The following is a 15,350-nucleotide window of genomic DNA, read 5'->3' as shown; positions in this document are numbered from 1 at the left end:
CCAGGACATGGAAGCAACCTAAATGTCCATCAGCAGAGGGATGGAGAAAGAAGATGTGGCGCATGCATACAATAGCATATTACTCAGCAAAGAAAATGAACAAATAATGCCATTTGCAGCAACATGGATGGACCTAGAGAGTGTCACACTGAGTGAAGGAAGTCAGACAGAGGAAGACAAATATCATATTAAACCATTTATATGTGGAATCTATAAAAAAAAAGGTACAGAAATAGAGTTACAGATGTAAAAAGTAAACTTACGGTTGCCAGGAGGTAAGAGGGGGAAGGATAAATTGGAAGATTGAGACTGACACATATGTAATACTATATATAAAATAGATAACTAATAAAGACCTGTTGTTTAGCACAGGGAACTCTACTCAATACTCTGTAATGGTCTAGATAGGGAAAGAATCTAAAGAAGAGTGGAGATAAGTATATGTGTAACAGATTGATTTTACTGGACACCTGAAAGTAACACAAAATTATAAATCAACTATACTCCAGTAAAATTTTAAAAAATTTCTATGCATTGTCAATAGCAAATGCTGAATATCTTTGTTAAATAAAGTGAAAATACTACAAAAAGAAAAAAAAAAGTGTGCCGAATGAAGATGATTAGGAAAAGGAGCTTAGCATGGGCTCATACTAAGGTGGGATACATGGTCACTTAAATATACAGATAAAATGATCTACACAAATGATCACTTCTATGTCTTTTCAGATAAGATATAATGATAATTGGTGGTTTGTGTAGAGTATGTCTTCATTGGCCAAATAAATTATGGCATGCTAGAGTCTGACACGACTGAGCGACTTCACTTTCACTTTTCACTTTCATGCATTGGAGAAGGAAATGGCAACCCACTCCAGTGTTCTTGCCTGAAGAATCCCAGGGATGGGGGAGCCTGGTGGGCTGCCATCTATGGGGTTGCACAGAGTCGGACATGACTGAAGCGACTTAGCAGCAGCAGCAGCAGCAGTTTAAAAAAATATATGTAGATTTCTCTACAGTAGGATCTTTCTTAGCTTTTTTTGAATGATACTTTCTAAACTTCAAGAGAGATGAGTTTTCTGACATCCCACATGTTTTGCCCCTCAAAAACATTTTCATATGAGATATCTTCCAGATTTAGTTTTTAGAAAGTCTGGAGACAATAGTTTGACATTTTCCAAGTCATCTGCCTGTCATTTCATGTTTTTCTTTCTTTTAAGTCTGAAGGAGAAAATCTAGGTAGCACAATGTAGTGGAAAAGTGCCTGGAGAGTAGCCCAAGATCTAGGCTTATCACTCATGGTTGTTTTGGTTTCACCTACTAGGAAGATAAATCCATCCCTGCTTTCCTAAAAAAAAGTGAACCTAACTTGAGACTTCTTGACCCAGAATCTGCAGCAGTCAAAGGATTTCAGGTTTTCTAAGTTAGGGAAGAAATACAGGTGTAAAAACTCTTTAGGTGCATTCTCTACATGCATTTTTCTTTTTTTCTCAAAATACTCAGCTCTGAGCATTTACCTTCTGGCTCATTTTGTGTTTGCCCAGAAAAGCCCCCTCAGTGGAATAGATCACTGTTGGAAGAGCTCTAAAGGGACGTGTCAGTTCGAGTCTTCTATCTTACACATGAAGAATATAAACTTTCTTTGGAGATTGACCTTCTCTTGGGTTGCAGTAGTAGTTAAAGTCATAAAGTCACCTGATTCAGAGTCTGTGCCACTTCCTATGGTGGCACACAGCAATCCTAGGAGATCTCTGAGGGTTGAATCCCTTGACACAAGGCTAACCTATGGGAAATGCCCAGGGGAAATTTGTCAGTTTCACCCAGATCCTCCTACTCTTCTCAGACTACTCAACTTAAATATAGTTACTCTTATCTCTTGGGGAAAAATATTGAACACAAACAATTAGGATTCAAAAACTCCATCCGTCTGTTAGGGATTTACCTAATTGTCCCAGAATGACAGTCCCCCTCCCCCTCCCAAACACAAACAAACAAAAAACCCCTATTAACAGGTCTTAGATTCCATTCTCTCAAGGGTCCCAGGAAACGATTGAGTTTAACACTTGAGGGTTTCAGAATAAGCGCTGGGGAAAATGCATGGTGTCCATAAACCTCAAGCAATTTAGTTGTGGCTGCCGAGGCATCCACAGAAAGAGGTTTTCAATTGGTATATTTATACTTTCTTTACTTAGTATTGATTCTAAATAAGGATAAAACCCACCCTTGATGGGAAGCCTATGAGTAAGAACAGATGAATTAAAGTTTGTTTTATCTTCCCACTTTCCTTCTGCTGTAGCCAAAAAAAGCCTTCCTTTTAGAGGCAAACGGGATGTATTCTAGTGGCGGCAGCCACTGCTTTCGGAACAGCTTAAGGATGAAGTGGTAGGATGGCCTTAGGCAACAAAGGTGCTGGGTCCTGGTGCAAGTCCAGGGTTGTAGAAACCTTTTGTCTATAAAACTGGGGGAAACAGACCATCTTGAAGGCCCAGAGTCCTATGAACTTGCTCTCCGACATGCTGTGTGTTGATGCCGAAGCCGGCCACTTTCTAAACCCTGTATTCCTCTTAAAACACCTGCTTTGGAGTCATTGATAAAGCAAGTGCTCTCTCTTTCCCTTAGGTCTTGCACCAGACAGATTTCACCTTATGTATTTGCTTACTGATTATTTGTAGGATTGAGAATAATCTGTGAGTAATTTGCCTTGTGTCAGAAAATGAGTGGAGAGAATGAATGACCAAGATATGATTGTTTAGACATTGTCTGCTCATAGTGTTGTGTGTGTGTGTGTGTGTGTGTGTTACATGTTGTTGTTGCTAAGTTGTATCCAACTCTTTTGCAACCCCATGGACTGTAGCCCACCAGACTCTGTCCATTCTCCAGGCAAAAATACTGGAGTGGCTTGGCATTTCCTTCTCCAAGGGATCTTCCCTACCCAGGGATCAAACCTGTGTCTTTTGCATTGGCAGGTGGACTCTTTGCCCCTGAGCCACCAGGGAAGCCCATATGTGTTACTGTAAAACATCATTAAATCAAACCCACTCAAATAGGAATTGTGATGATTCTACGAAGCGTCCAAGTTCATCTGTGTTTCAGGTATGCAGTAAAGTTGGTGAATATATGGAGATTGCATCCATACTTTAAAGAACAGTCTTTTCTGACACTCTGGTCATTCTACCCCTACCTAGATAGAGTCTGCACCTACCTGCAGCCTATTTTTTAAGTTCGAGCGCACAACTACTCTACCCTGTGAAGTGACATTGCTAGGGCTTGACTGATATGATTTTATATCCTGACGTTCCCTTTATCTCCTCCTATTGCCCCTTATCTTATATGGTTTATGTAAAATGTCCTGATTAAGGTCAACCCTCATTCTCTACCATTCAAATTCACTGTTTTCTTTCCCACAGTTTCAGAGTTCAGGAGTTCCATGATAATTTACTCATACCTCCAACAGAGTACTTATTTCATTCTGCCTGATATTGTAGTAAGATATTGAAAGAAAGATAATAACAAAATAGAAAAAGAACGGGCTTTGGAAATACAGAAGAGATTTCAGCTTTGGAAAACTCTAGCTGAAAAATGTTAGGCAAGTTATTGAGTCCGTTTACATCTTAGTTTCTTTCTCTCTAAAATGAGCATAATAATGACCTTGCCATTTTTTGTCATCATAAAATGAGCTAATAGATATAAAGAGCCTTGCACCATGCTTATTGGGTGGTGGGTAATAATTATAGACTGTTATTATTAATAAGAATGATATAGAAATTTTATCTTTCTGTCATTTTTGTAATGTTTTCATTTTTGGAAAACTGTATCTGTTTCAAAAATATTTGTTGAAGAAAGAAATAACTCCCTTGGCATGTTTTAAATTCCTGTTATCCTTATCAGTTCAGTTCAGTTCAGTCACTCAGTTGTGTCCCACTCTTTGCGACCCCATGAATCTCAGCACAGCAGGCCTCCCTGTCCATCACCAACTCCTGAAATTCACTCAGACTCATGTCCATCGAGTCGGTGATGCCACCCAGCCATCTCATCCTCTGTCGTCCCCTTCTCCTCCTGCCCCCAATCCCTCCCAGCATCAGAGTCTTTTCCAATGAGTCAACTCTTCGCCTCAGGTGGCCAAAGTACTGGAGTTTCAGCTTTAGCATCATTCCTTCCAAAGAACATCCAGGGCTGATCTCCTTTAGAATGAACTAGTTGGATCTCCTTGCAGTCCAAGGGACTCTCAAGAGTCTTCTCCAACACCACAGTTCATCCGTATAGAGCTGCTACAAAATTTCATGCAATCTACTCAATGAATAAACAATAAAGTTGTTTGATGATGTAAGCAGAGGTGTGATGATACAATGACATGATTGTTCCAGACTGTTTCATTTATTCACCAACATAGCAGTTCCATGGGACAACACTTGGGACTGACATTAAGTTTATCTTGAGAATTTTCTGTGTACTAGGCTCTGTACTTGGAGGATAGCAATGGTCAGCAATAGCAATTGGTAATTATTGATCATCAGTAGTTTTACCTGGGCCTAAACATCGGGTTTTAGATGGATTAATTATTACAAGCAATACTAACAATCATTTTATGAGGAAGATAGTAATAGTGTCTTCAGTTTACAAAATTGAAAGTCCAAAGAGGTGAAATAACTAATCCAAGTTTATGGAGATACAATGGCCGACGCTGCACTCAGACTCGGGCACCTGACTCACCAGATCCACTGTTCCTGCTCTGTCAGGTAAGACTTTATCCTTAGGCAGTTTCCACTCTAATCAAATAAAGGCAATCAGTGTAATGTAATGCCCTCTCCAGTCCAAGATGATTCAGAGCACATAGGAGATGCCATCAGAAAAGCAATGGACTTCCTAGGCATTCTGACTCCCCACTTCCCCCAGTTACTTCCTCTGTTAGACTTGAAAATCTCTTGGCTCGTTATTGGTGGGTTTCCCCCTCACTTTCTCATAGAACTTCTGTGATTCATTTAGCTGGAGGTTTCAACTGTGAGGGAAAATACCAGTCTTTGGTCATGTTACTCATTGGCTATGTAGAGGAGTTACACGCGGTCACTCAAAGACATCAAACATTTGATTGTGTTCATAATAATGCTGCTACTGACATCTAAACTCAATAACCCCTCTGCTATCTCTAGTTCCTCTGAAAAACAGTTCTGCAAACACAGCAGTAACTGTTCTCAGAATACTTTCTGCATGGACTTTGATTCTTGCGAGTATGGGTCTGGGAAAAACCAGAGAAAAGATAAATTAGTATAGCAGCAGCAGGCTGGCCAGACTTGTTCACATTCTATGTGTACAATAGCTATTCTCAGAGTCACTTAAAGAAACCATCAGGATTCCAAGGAGAAGGAATGATCAAATACATATGTACACTATTATGTATAAAATAGGTAACTAATGAGAACCTCCCATAAAACACAGTGAACTCTATTCAACGCTCTATGGTGACGTAGAGGGGATATATGTATATGTGTAGCTGAGTCGCTTTGCTGTACAGCAGAAATTAGTACAATGTTGTAAAGCAGCTAAACTGTAATTTTAAAAAAGCCTCTTGGAAAGTAAATAAACAGTTGTCTTTCTCTCAGCTGTCAGGGACGAGACTAGACATTGCCCCCTTCTAGTGACTCATGTTAAGTTCTTTACACACAAGTTTTCCTTGAATTAAGATTTTTAACTTTTTGTTACATTCCTTTGTTTGTACCTTGTCTTAGGGGCTGCCTACCTGATTAATGAATGCATTCATACTTAATTGCCATTTGACAGAGAAAAAGTTAGTTCTTATACAAAGAGATAGAAGGAAGGAATCCAAAACACAGATGGAGACAAGCTAAGGCATGCTGGAAGGCATTATTAACCAAAGGAAGAATATCCTTACAGCTGGGGAAAAGGGAGCTAGGAAAGAACAAGGCAAATTCCCTTTTGCCTTGAGCTGGTTCAGTTATCTTGTTGATAAATATTACAACCATTCATTCATTCTTTATTTAGCCTTCCCTCTCCTCCAGACACTAGAGGAGGGCATGGCAACCCACTCCAGTATTCTTGCCAGGAAGATTCCATGGACAGAAGAGCCTTGGTGGGCTATAGTCCATGGGGTCGCAATGAGTCGGACACCACTGAGCATGCATGCTGCTTCTCCAGACATGGTACCAGGCAGTCACCAAGAGAAATACAAAGAGGGAGGAAACTTGGTGCCTCCTTCAGGTTCACAGTCTAGCAGTGGACGCATGCCTACACAACTAGGGTTACAGAAAGGCTGATTTTACAAAGTATAGAAGTGGACACAGTGGCTTAGAGTCATGGAACCAGTGTCCTTTTTATCTGGGTCTCCATAAAGCAAAATAGGAAATGGAGAGGCAGGCATGCCTAGGAGTCTGGGAGGAAGTTCACCTCCGGTTTGGTGGAATTGCCTTCAGTGCTGTATACTTGCCTACATCCTGGGAAAACCTGCAGGCAGTCCGTTGGCCTCCTGGGAATTTATGTAACATGTTTTACTAAGTATGTCCGAGGCAGGGGTGTGCAGGGACATAATGAGAATCTAGCAATTAGAGCTAAATATTTTGTATTTTTTATGTGCCAGACACCATACTAGTCTGTTTAATGATCTTGGCCACAGTACAAGTGCTTTTATTATTCCCATTTTACAGATAAAGAAACTAATGCTGAAGGAAGTTCAATAATATGCTCACAGACACACAAGTGACATGGCAGAGCTGCGATTGCCTTCAGTAGTTCAATTTTAAGTCCTAAGCCTTAATCATTCTTTCTGGATACCCAGTACCTCATAACACAGGTAAGTGGAATCTCCATTTACAAGAAGCTCTAAAAGAATGCACCATGATAGGGATTCAGAGGGATCTGTGGGAATGCTAACTGTTAGAAAGTGAAGCATGTACCATCCTGGGATAGACATAGTCCTTTGGTTTGGGGAGATAGGGGAAGCCAAGTGAGAAAGACTTAAGCATCACTAGTGGTTGGAAGCAGGTGTATGGTTAAAAGGACTTGGAATAGAATAGTGTCTTCCCAGTGATACAAAAACTGAGTTTTGCATACTATGTATGAACCCATTTTGAAGGAAGGATATGGTGATGTGCTTTGAGCCCTAAAATCTCTTGTTCTCTGTTCAGCCAGACAGATATCTTTCATCATTTTAGTGTTCAGATTCAATATTGGTATCAGTTGAATAGGAAAACAGTGGTCACTTTTTTGGTTCAATGGATGAGTTTAAACAAATATTTTTGTTTTGTCTGTGGGAAGCTGTAATGAAATGGAACTAGCCTTCCAAATGCAAGTTGCAATATGTAATTAGGTAGATAAACATGGCTGTAGAAGTTCGAACTGCATGAACCTTTAGCAAAAAGCAGAGAAAAGGATATTATAGACGTCTATTGGTGAGGATATAACTCTGGCTGTGGCCTGATGAGCAATGTTTCCTTGATGATAGCTGTGCCTCTTAGCTTTAGTAAATATGTGACTTTGTTTAGTGCCCTGAAAGAGTGTGTTTTCAGTTGAAGATAGTCATTTTTCATTTTAGCTTTGGACATCAGAACTAGAAGGCACTGATATAAAACTCTTATTCATTTAAGATTTCTTAAGGAGCATCTGGACTTCAGGTAGAAAAGAAACACAATTAGGGTGCAAGACAGAAATCTGATTCTAATATTTTATACACAAGATTTGGATCTTTCTTGAAATGAGGGAGAATCTGAAAAAAAAAAAAATGGTTTCTTTCTGCCCCGTGTCTCCTCCAGCCTTTTTATTGAACTGAGTTGTAGAGTGTTCCCTCTAGCCAGGTTTCTCCTTGGTATTTTTGTCCCTTTGAGCCTTCTAGTCACCCATTAATCATTTTTTGTGTTTTAACGTGTTTTATGTAGTTGGCATGTGCTTCATGGGTAACTTAGAAAATAATGGTGCAATAGTGACTTAGCAGCAGCAGCAACACCTTTGCACAAATATCTTTAAGCAATTGTGAGTGGGCTTCTGGGAGAGAAACTGAAAGGTAAGATTACTGGGCCAAAATATAAATGCATTTGAATGTGATGAACACAATGGAATCACGTTGTGAAAAGGCTGTTCTCTTGCATCAAGTGCTGAGTGTCCATTTTCCTGCATTTTTGTTATTATTAGATATGATTTTTTAATTATTGTACATCTGATAGGTGAAAATGTCATGGTAGTGTTGTTTTAATTATTTCTAGTTCCTTGGTAACCACAAAGATGAATATCTTTCAATATTTATTGATGATTTGCTCTCTTTTTTTTGAACTGTCTGTTCAAATTCTTTGTGCATCTTCCCTAGTGGTTTCAATACGTTATTCTTAGACTTGTAAGAGCTGTTAATCTTGTGAGTGTTGATATTTTTTTGTAAATATTTTCCCCCACTTTTCTTTATTTTTTGAAGAATTTTTATGATATTTTTCAAAGTAACTAATTTGAAAGATTTAGTAACAAATCTAAATTTATTTTAGATTTAGTAATAAATAAAGATTTAGTAATAAATCTAAATCTAAATTGATACAAACATATCAATGTTTGTATATGTATCCTTTGAGTTTTGTGTCTTACTTAAAAAGACTTTCATGTGTGTGTGTGTGTGTGTGTGTGTGTGTGTGTGTGTGTGTGTGTCTAGGGCTCCCTGGTGGCTCAGCAGGTAAAGAATCTGCCTGCAATGATAGAGATGCAGGAGATGTGGTTTCGATCCCTGGGTCAGGAAGATCCTATGAAGGAGGGCATGGCAACTCATTCTAGTATTCTTGCCTGGAGAATCCTGTGGGCAGAGGAGCTTGGTGGGCTACAGCCCATAGGGTCGCAGAGTCAGACAGGACTGAAGTGACTGAGCACACAGCACAGTGCTTTTTGCTCATAAATTAGTCCAAAATTTGTTAATAGTCTTATTATAATCTTTTTCCTTCTGCTGCTTTTTGAAGCTTCTGTTATATATTTGATTCTTTCATTTGTGTATATAATGAAATAAATAGCTTATTTTTTCAAATAGATGTCTACTTTTTCTATCTGCATTTTAAGTAGCAAGCAATTTTACCTCTAAATTGGGCTATCATCTCTATCACATAATAGACTCTCATGTATATATATATATATATTGTATATATTGTATATATATATATATATATATACACATACACACACACACACACATATATATCTGTTCATTTCCAGACTTTTATATTCTATTTCAATTAGTCAATTGCTGTTATTCACCTCAATGTTTTAACAACTGTCACTTTACATTTTGATTTGGTACATTGAGTTTTATCTTTTTTTGATACAAAATATTTTGGCTATTCTTGGAATCTGCTCTTTTGATGATTTTGGGAAGAGCTAGTCAATATCTTTTTGAAAACTCTCAGTGGAGTTTTGATGGAAACCACATAGTATATGTAGACCCACTAGATAAAGAAGAGTCGTCTCTCCAAGCAAGTGTGTCTCCTGGCACGGATGTCTGCCTGCATGGTATCATGAACTACTGCCTCTGAAATGTTTGCATTGCTTAACACTCCCAAAGTTAATCCAGAAGAAAAATATTTTCCTTCTTTCTCTTAATGAATGTTAAGTGAAAACCCTGCTTTATTTCATCTGCAAAAGGAAGCTAAGATCCTAGGATGTCTGCCTGGGTGAGTTCTGGGCATATCATTTGAGAAGCTTTGCCATCTGGCTTTAGAGGTGATTCACAGTGGGGTTGCTGCAGGATGTCAAAATGTTGGAAAAATTATGAAAACCTGGGACTAGATTATTTAGATGAAATTCATTACATGTTCAATGAAGATCAGTTTACTTTTCACTTTCATGCATTGGAGAAGGAAATGGCAACCCACTCCAGTGTTCTTGCCTGGAGAATCCCAGGGATGGGGGAGCCTGGTGGGCTGCCGTCTATGGGGTCGCATAGAGTTGGAGATGACTGAGGTGACTTGGATTGTATAGCTTTTATCCAAAGCTGTGTACACATAACTTAGAGTGTACCACTCAATTCAGTTAATTCTCATTCAGGGAAATTATCAGTAAAATTCGACAAGACAACCTGCAAATGTGTTATTTGATGTTATATAAACGAAAATTATTAGATAAATGAATAAATATCCCCCTTTTCATTTTCTCTCCTTCCTTTCAACAATGCCTTATTTTATTTTTAAAAGATTGGAGAAAATAGATCCATTCTCTACAGTGGTGATGGTGGTGTTTAGTTGCTGAGTCGTGTCTGACTCTTTTGCGACCCCATGGACTTCTCTGACCGTGGGATTTCCTGGGCAAGAATACTTGAGTGGGTTGCTATTTCCTTCTCCAGGGAATCTCCCGACCCAGGGATCAAACTTGTATCTCGGGCATTGGCAGGCAGGTTCTTTACCACTGAGCTACCTGGGAAGCCCCTTCTAAAGTATAGTTTTTATTTATTATAACATTGTGAATTTTACAAATTGCAGGCAAATCTGAATATTCAAACAACTTGAGTAAATAAATTTTGTGTATCCATAAAACATCATTATTACACAGCATTAAAAAAAATTTTTACTTTATTTTTTGGCTATGCTGATTTTCGTCACTGTGTGCGAGCTTTCTTCACTTGCAGTGTGCAGACTTTTCATTGCAGTGGCTTCTCTTGTTGCAGAGCACAGGCTTTAAGGTGTGCAAACCTCAGTAGTTGCAACCCGCATGGGCTCAGTAGTTGTGGCTTGTGGGCACCAGACTGCAGGTTCAGTAGTTGGCACATGGGCTTAGTTGCCCCACGGCATGTGAAATCTTCCCGAACCAGGGATGAAACCCATATCCTCTGCATTGGTAGACGGGTTCTTTACCACTGGACTACCAGAAAAGTCACTATACAACATCTGAAGCGTTGTGATAGAGCTTGTAGTATGTATGGCATGAAAGGTTGAAGATAAATTATTGAACAGAGCTCGATCAATCTGTTGGGGACATACAGAATACGATCCATTTTTGTTTAAAATAATTTATAAAAATCTCTATTAAACACACAGACATATCTAAAGAAATATGAAAAATAAGCACTGAACCTTGGATTTGAGAAATATACAATTATAATTCTACCTTATACATATTTATATCATTTAAACATTGTATAATGAGCATACATAAGTTCTATAGGCTTCCCAGGTGGCACTAGTGGTAAAGAAGCCGCCTGCCAATGCAGAGGACATAAGAGACATGGGTTTGATCCCTGGGTTGGGAAGATCCCCTGCAGGAGGGCATGGCAAACCACTCCAGAATTCTTGCCTGGAGAATCCCAATGGACAGAGGATCCCGGAGGGCTAGAGTCCATAGGGTTGCACAGAATCAGACACGACTTAAATGACTTAGCCCGCATGCACGCATGTAAGCTCTCTAATGAAAATCAATAAAAATTTTCAAAAATTTTTTGGAAAACATAGTTTTTAGATTAGTTGCTAATGGTTTTACTTCCTATAATAACCTTTTCTTATGGTCATAGATTATTGAGAGTTGATTACGCCTCATAAATCATGTTTTATTCTACTATAGCACTATCTGTAGATACTATCTGTAGATGGAGAAGCTCTACACAGTCAGCAAAAAAAAGACCAGGAGCTGACTGTGGCTCAGATCATGAACTTCTTATTGCAAAATTCAGACTTAAATTGAAGATAGTAGGGAAAACCACTAGGTCATTCAGGTTTGACCTAACTCAAATCCCTTACGATTATGCAGTGGAAGTAACAAATAGATTCAAGGGATTAGATCTGACAGATAGAGTCCCTGAGGAACTATGGATGGAGGTTCATGACATTGTACAGGAGGCAGTGATCAAGACCATCCCCAAGAAAAAAAAATACAAAAAGTCAAAATGGTTGTATGAAGAGGCCTTACAAATAACTGAGAAAAGAAGCTAAAGGCAAAGAAGAAAAGAAAAGATATACACATTTGAATGCACAATTCCAAAGAATAGCAAGGAGAAATAAGAAAGCCTTCCTCAGTGATCATTGCAAAGAAATAGAGGAAAACAATAGAATGGGAAAGACTAAGAAGCTCTTCAAGAAAATTAGAGATACCAAGGGAACATTTCATGCAAAGATGAGCACAATAAATGGTAGATACCTTCTCTGTAGATGGAGAAGCTCTATACAGTCAGCAAAAAATGGTGTTGGAAATGGTCCCATTTCTCCAGAAATGGTATGGACCTAACAAAAGCAGATGCTATTAAGAAGAGGTGGCAAGAATACACAGAAGAACTATACAAAAAAGATCTTCATGCCCCAAATAACCATGATGATGTGATCACTGGACTAGGGCCAGACATCCTGGAATGTGAAGTCAAGTGGGCCTTAGGAAGCATCACTACGACCAAAGCTAGTGGAGGTGATAGAATTCCAGTTGAGCTATTTCAAATCCTAAAAGATGATGATGCTGTGAAAGTGTTGCACTGAATATGCCAGCAAATCTGGAAAACTCAGCAGTGGCCACAGGACTGGAAAAGGTCAGTTTTCATTCCAATCCCAAAGAAAGGCAATGCCAAAGAATGTTTAAACTACTGCACAATCGCACTCATCTCACACTCTAGCAAAGTAATGCTCAAAATTCTCCAAGCGAGGCTTCAATAGTACATGAACCGTGAACTTCCAGATGTTCAAATTGGATTTAGAAAAAGCAGAGGAACCAGATAAAATTGCCACCATCTGTTAGATCATAGAAAAAGCAAGAGAGTTCCAGGAAAACATCTACTTTTGCTTTATTGACTGCGTCAAAACCTTTGACTGTGTGGATCACACCAAACAGTGGAAAATTCTAAAAGAGATGGGAGTGCCAGACCACCTGACCTACCTCTTGAGTAATCTGTATGCAGGTCAAGAAGCAACAGTTAGAACTGGACATGGAGCAACAGACTGGTTCCAAATTGGGAAAGGAGCACGTCAGGCTGTATATTGTCACCCTGCTTATTTAACTTATATGCAGAGTACATCATGCGAAATACCATGCTGGATGAAGCACAAAATTGCCAGGAGAAATGTCAATAACCTCAGATACACAGATGACACCACCCTTATGGCAGAAAGCGAAGAAGAACTAAAGAGCCTCTTGATGAAAGTGAATGAGGAGAGTGAAAAAGTTGGCTTAAAACTCAACATTCAGAAAACTAAGATCATAGCATCTGGTTCCATCACTTCATGGCAAATAGATGGGGAAATAATGGAAACAGTGAGGCTTTATTTTTCAGGGCTCCAAAATCACTTTAGCCATGAAATTAAAAGACTCTTACTCCTTGGAAGAAAATCTATGACCAACCTAGACAGCATATTAAAAAAAAGAGACATTACTTTGCCAACAAAGGTCCATCTAGTCAAAGCTATGGTTTTTCCAGTAGTCATGTATGCATGTGAGAGTTGGACTATGTCAGCACTGAAGAATTAATGCTTTCGGACTGTGGTGTTGGAGAAGACTCTTAAGAGTCCTTGGACTGCAAGGCAATCAAACCAGACAATCCTAAAGGAAATTGGTCCTGAATATTCATTGGAAGGACTGATGTTGAAGGTGAAGCTCCAGTACTTTGGCCACCTGATGCAAAGAACTGACTCCTTGGAAAAGACCCTGATGATGGGAAAGATTGAAGGCAGGAGGAAAAGGGAATGACAGAGGATGAATTGATTGGATGGCATCACCGACTCAATGGACATGAGTTTGAGCAAGCTCCAGTAGTTGGTGAAGGACAGGGAAGCCTAGTGTGCTGCAGTCCATGGGTGTGCAAAGAATCAGACGATTAAGCAACTGAACTGAACTGATCTGTAGATACAACTCAGGAGTGTTAACCTTATTACAATTTCTTGAAAGATTACTAAGTGCCACCCACAGAACTGTGCGTATTACACTGCATCATTTAATCTTCAGAGCATTCCTTTGGACTAGGTATTGTCGCCATTTTAAAGGTAATCATAACTGAATTTCAGAGAATGTGAGTCATTTGCCAAAGTTCTTCAGCCAATTAATCAGCATAGTACAGAATGAAACTTTAGCTTCTGATTCCAACTATGGCTTCCCCCATATGGAAATTCATAAACACAAGCTAGAGAGACTATTTGGAATTCAAGGCCACAGCCTTCCCATATGCCTTTGTTGATTAACTTAGTAAGACTGCCCAATCATCAGAAGGGGTAAAGTTGATATCATGGAAAATCACTATTTGCTTAGGTCTATAGCCTTCAGACAGTGAAGGAAATGGCAACCCACTCCAGTGTTCTTGCCTGGAGAATCCCAGGGACGGGGGAGCCTGGTGGGCTGCCGTCTCTGGGGTCACACAGGGTCAGATACGACTGAAGCAACTTAGCAGCAGCAGCACAGCCTTCAGATCTGTTGTCTTGATGATAAAAACTAAAGCCAATTATCATCATCTTTCTTTAGAGAGTGTTAGTTAGCTCAGACTATGTAACAAAGTGCAACAAACTAGGTGGCTTAAAGAATAGTAACGTCTTCTCTCCCAGTTCTGGAGACTAGAAGTCCAAGTTCAAGGTCTCAACAGGGTTGCTTCCTTCTGAGAACAATTCCATGCCTCTCTCCGAGCTTTTGGTGTTTTGCTGACATTCTTTGGTGTTCTTTGTCTTGTGTAAGCATCATCCTGATCTCTACCTTCATTGTCACACGTCTCTCTCCCTGTGTGGCTGTCTGTGTCCAAATTTCCCTTGTTTATAAAGACATCAGTTATATTGGATCAAGGCCTCACTCTGTTCCAGTATGCCCTCATCTTTACTAATTACATCTGTCATGTTCAAAACAAAGTCATATTCTGAGATATAGGGGTTGGGACTTCCAGATTTAAATTTCAGGGGACACAGTTAAGCCTGTAACAGAGAGTAGCTTCCTTCTCCCTGGACCCGAGGAACATGCTGAGGGATGCTCTCTTTACATTCATCAGCTGGAACCCCTCTGCACCCCACTGTCTGTGGCTGAGAGCACCACCGTTCTGTGTGAAAGTCCTTCAATATTCTTCTCTGTTTTCCTTCACTGTTTAGACACTTTGAAGAAGATGTTTTATTTGAGCTTCTTGTTTATATGCAGTGTTCTCTTAGGCAACCTGATGCTCGCTTTGCGTGGTTGCTTGGGAGGTGCTGGACACTTTAGTTTGCCAGGCTTTGGGGTAAAACTGACTTCATTTTCTGGATCCCATTCATACCTCAGAAGAAATGTAGACCTCTGTATGCAAAGCATTATATTTACTGGGGCTTCATACATTTCTAAGGCAGGACCCTCATCTTAAAAACTTGTAATGTCAAACCTATATATATATATATTTTTTTTTTTTTCCCCCTGAGTTGCAGCCTCTTAGAGTAACATAAAAAGTAACCAGAAGTCTTAGATTGAAATGAGCA

General features: G+C 39.4%; 1 long non-coding RNA gene across 2 annotated transcripts in view; it reads left to right on the top strand.

Moving 5' to 3' along the window:
* The window catches only part of LOC139186942 (uncharacterized), a 432,806-nt gene that overhangs the window by 164,881 nt on the left and 252,575 nt on the right, over positions 1–15,350 (top strand). For both annotated transcript variants that reach the window (XR_011570629.1, XR_011570630.1), the window contains exon 2: positions 6,654–6,799. This is a non-coding gene — a long non-coding RNA (uncharacterized lncRNA). The remainder of the gene's footprint in view (positions 1–6,653; positions 6,800–15,350) is intronic.

The sequence above is a fragment of the Bos indicus genome, chromosome 14 (genome assembly GCF_029378745.1).
Source record: "Bos indicus isolate NIAB-ARS_2022 breed Sahiwal x Tharparkar chromosome 14, NIAB-ARS_B.indTharparkar_mat_pri_1.0, whole genome shotgun sequence".
NCBI classification, from domain to species: Eukaryota; Metazoa; Chordata; class Mammalia; order Artiodactyla; family Bovidae; genus Bos; species Bos indicus.
This window is presented reverse-complemented; position numbering and strand designations above follow the sequence as displayed.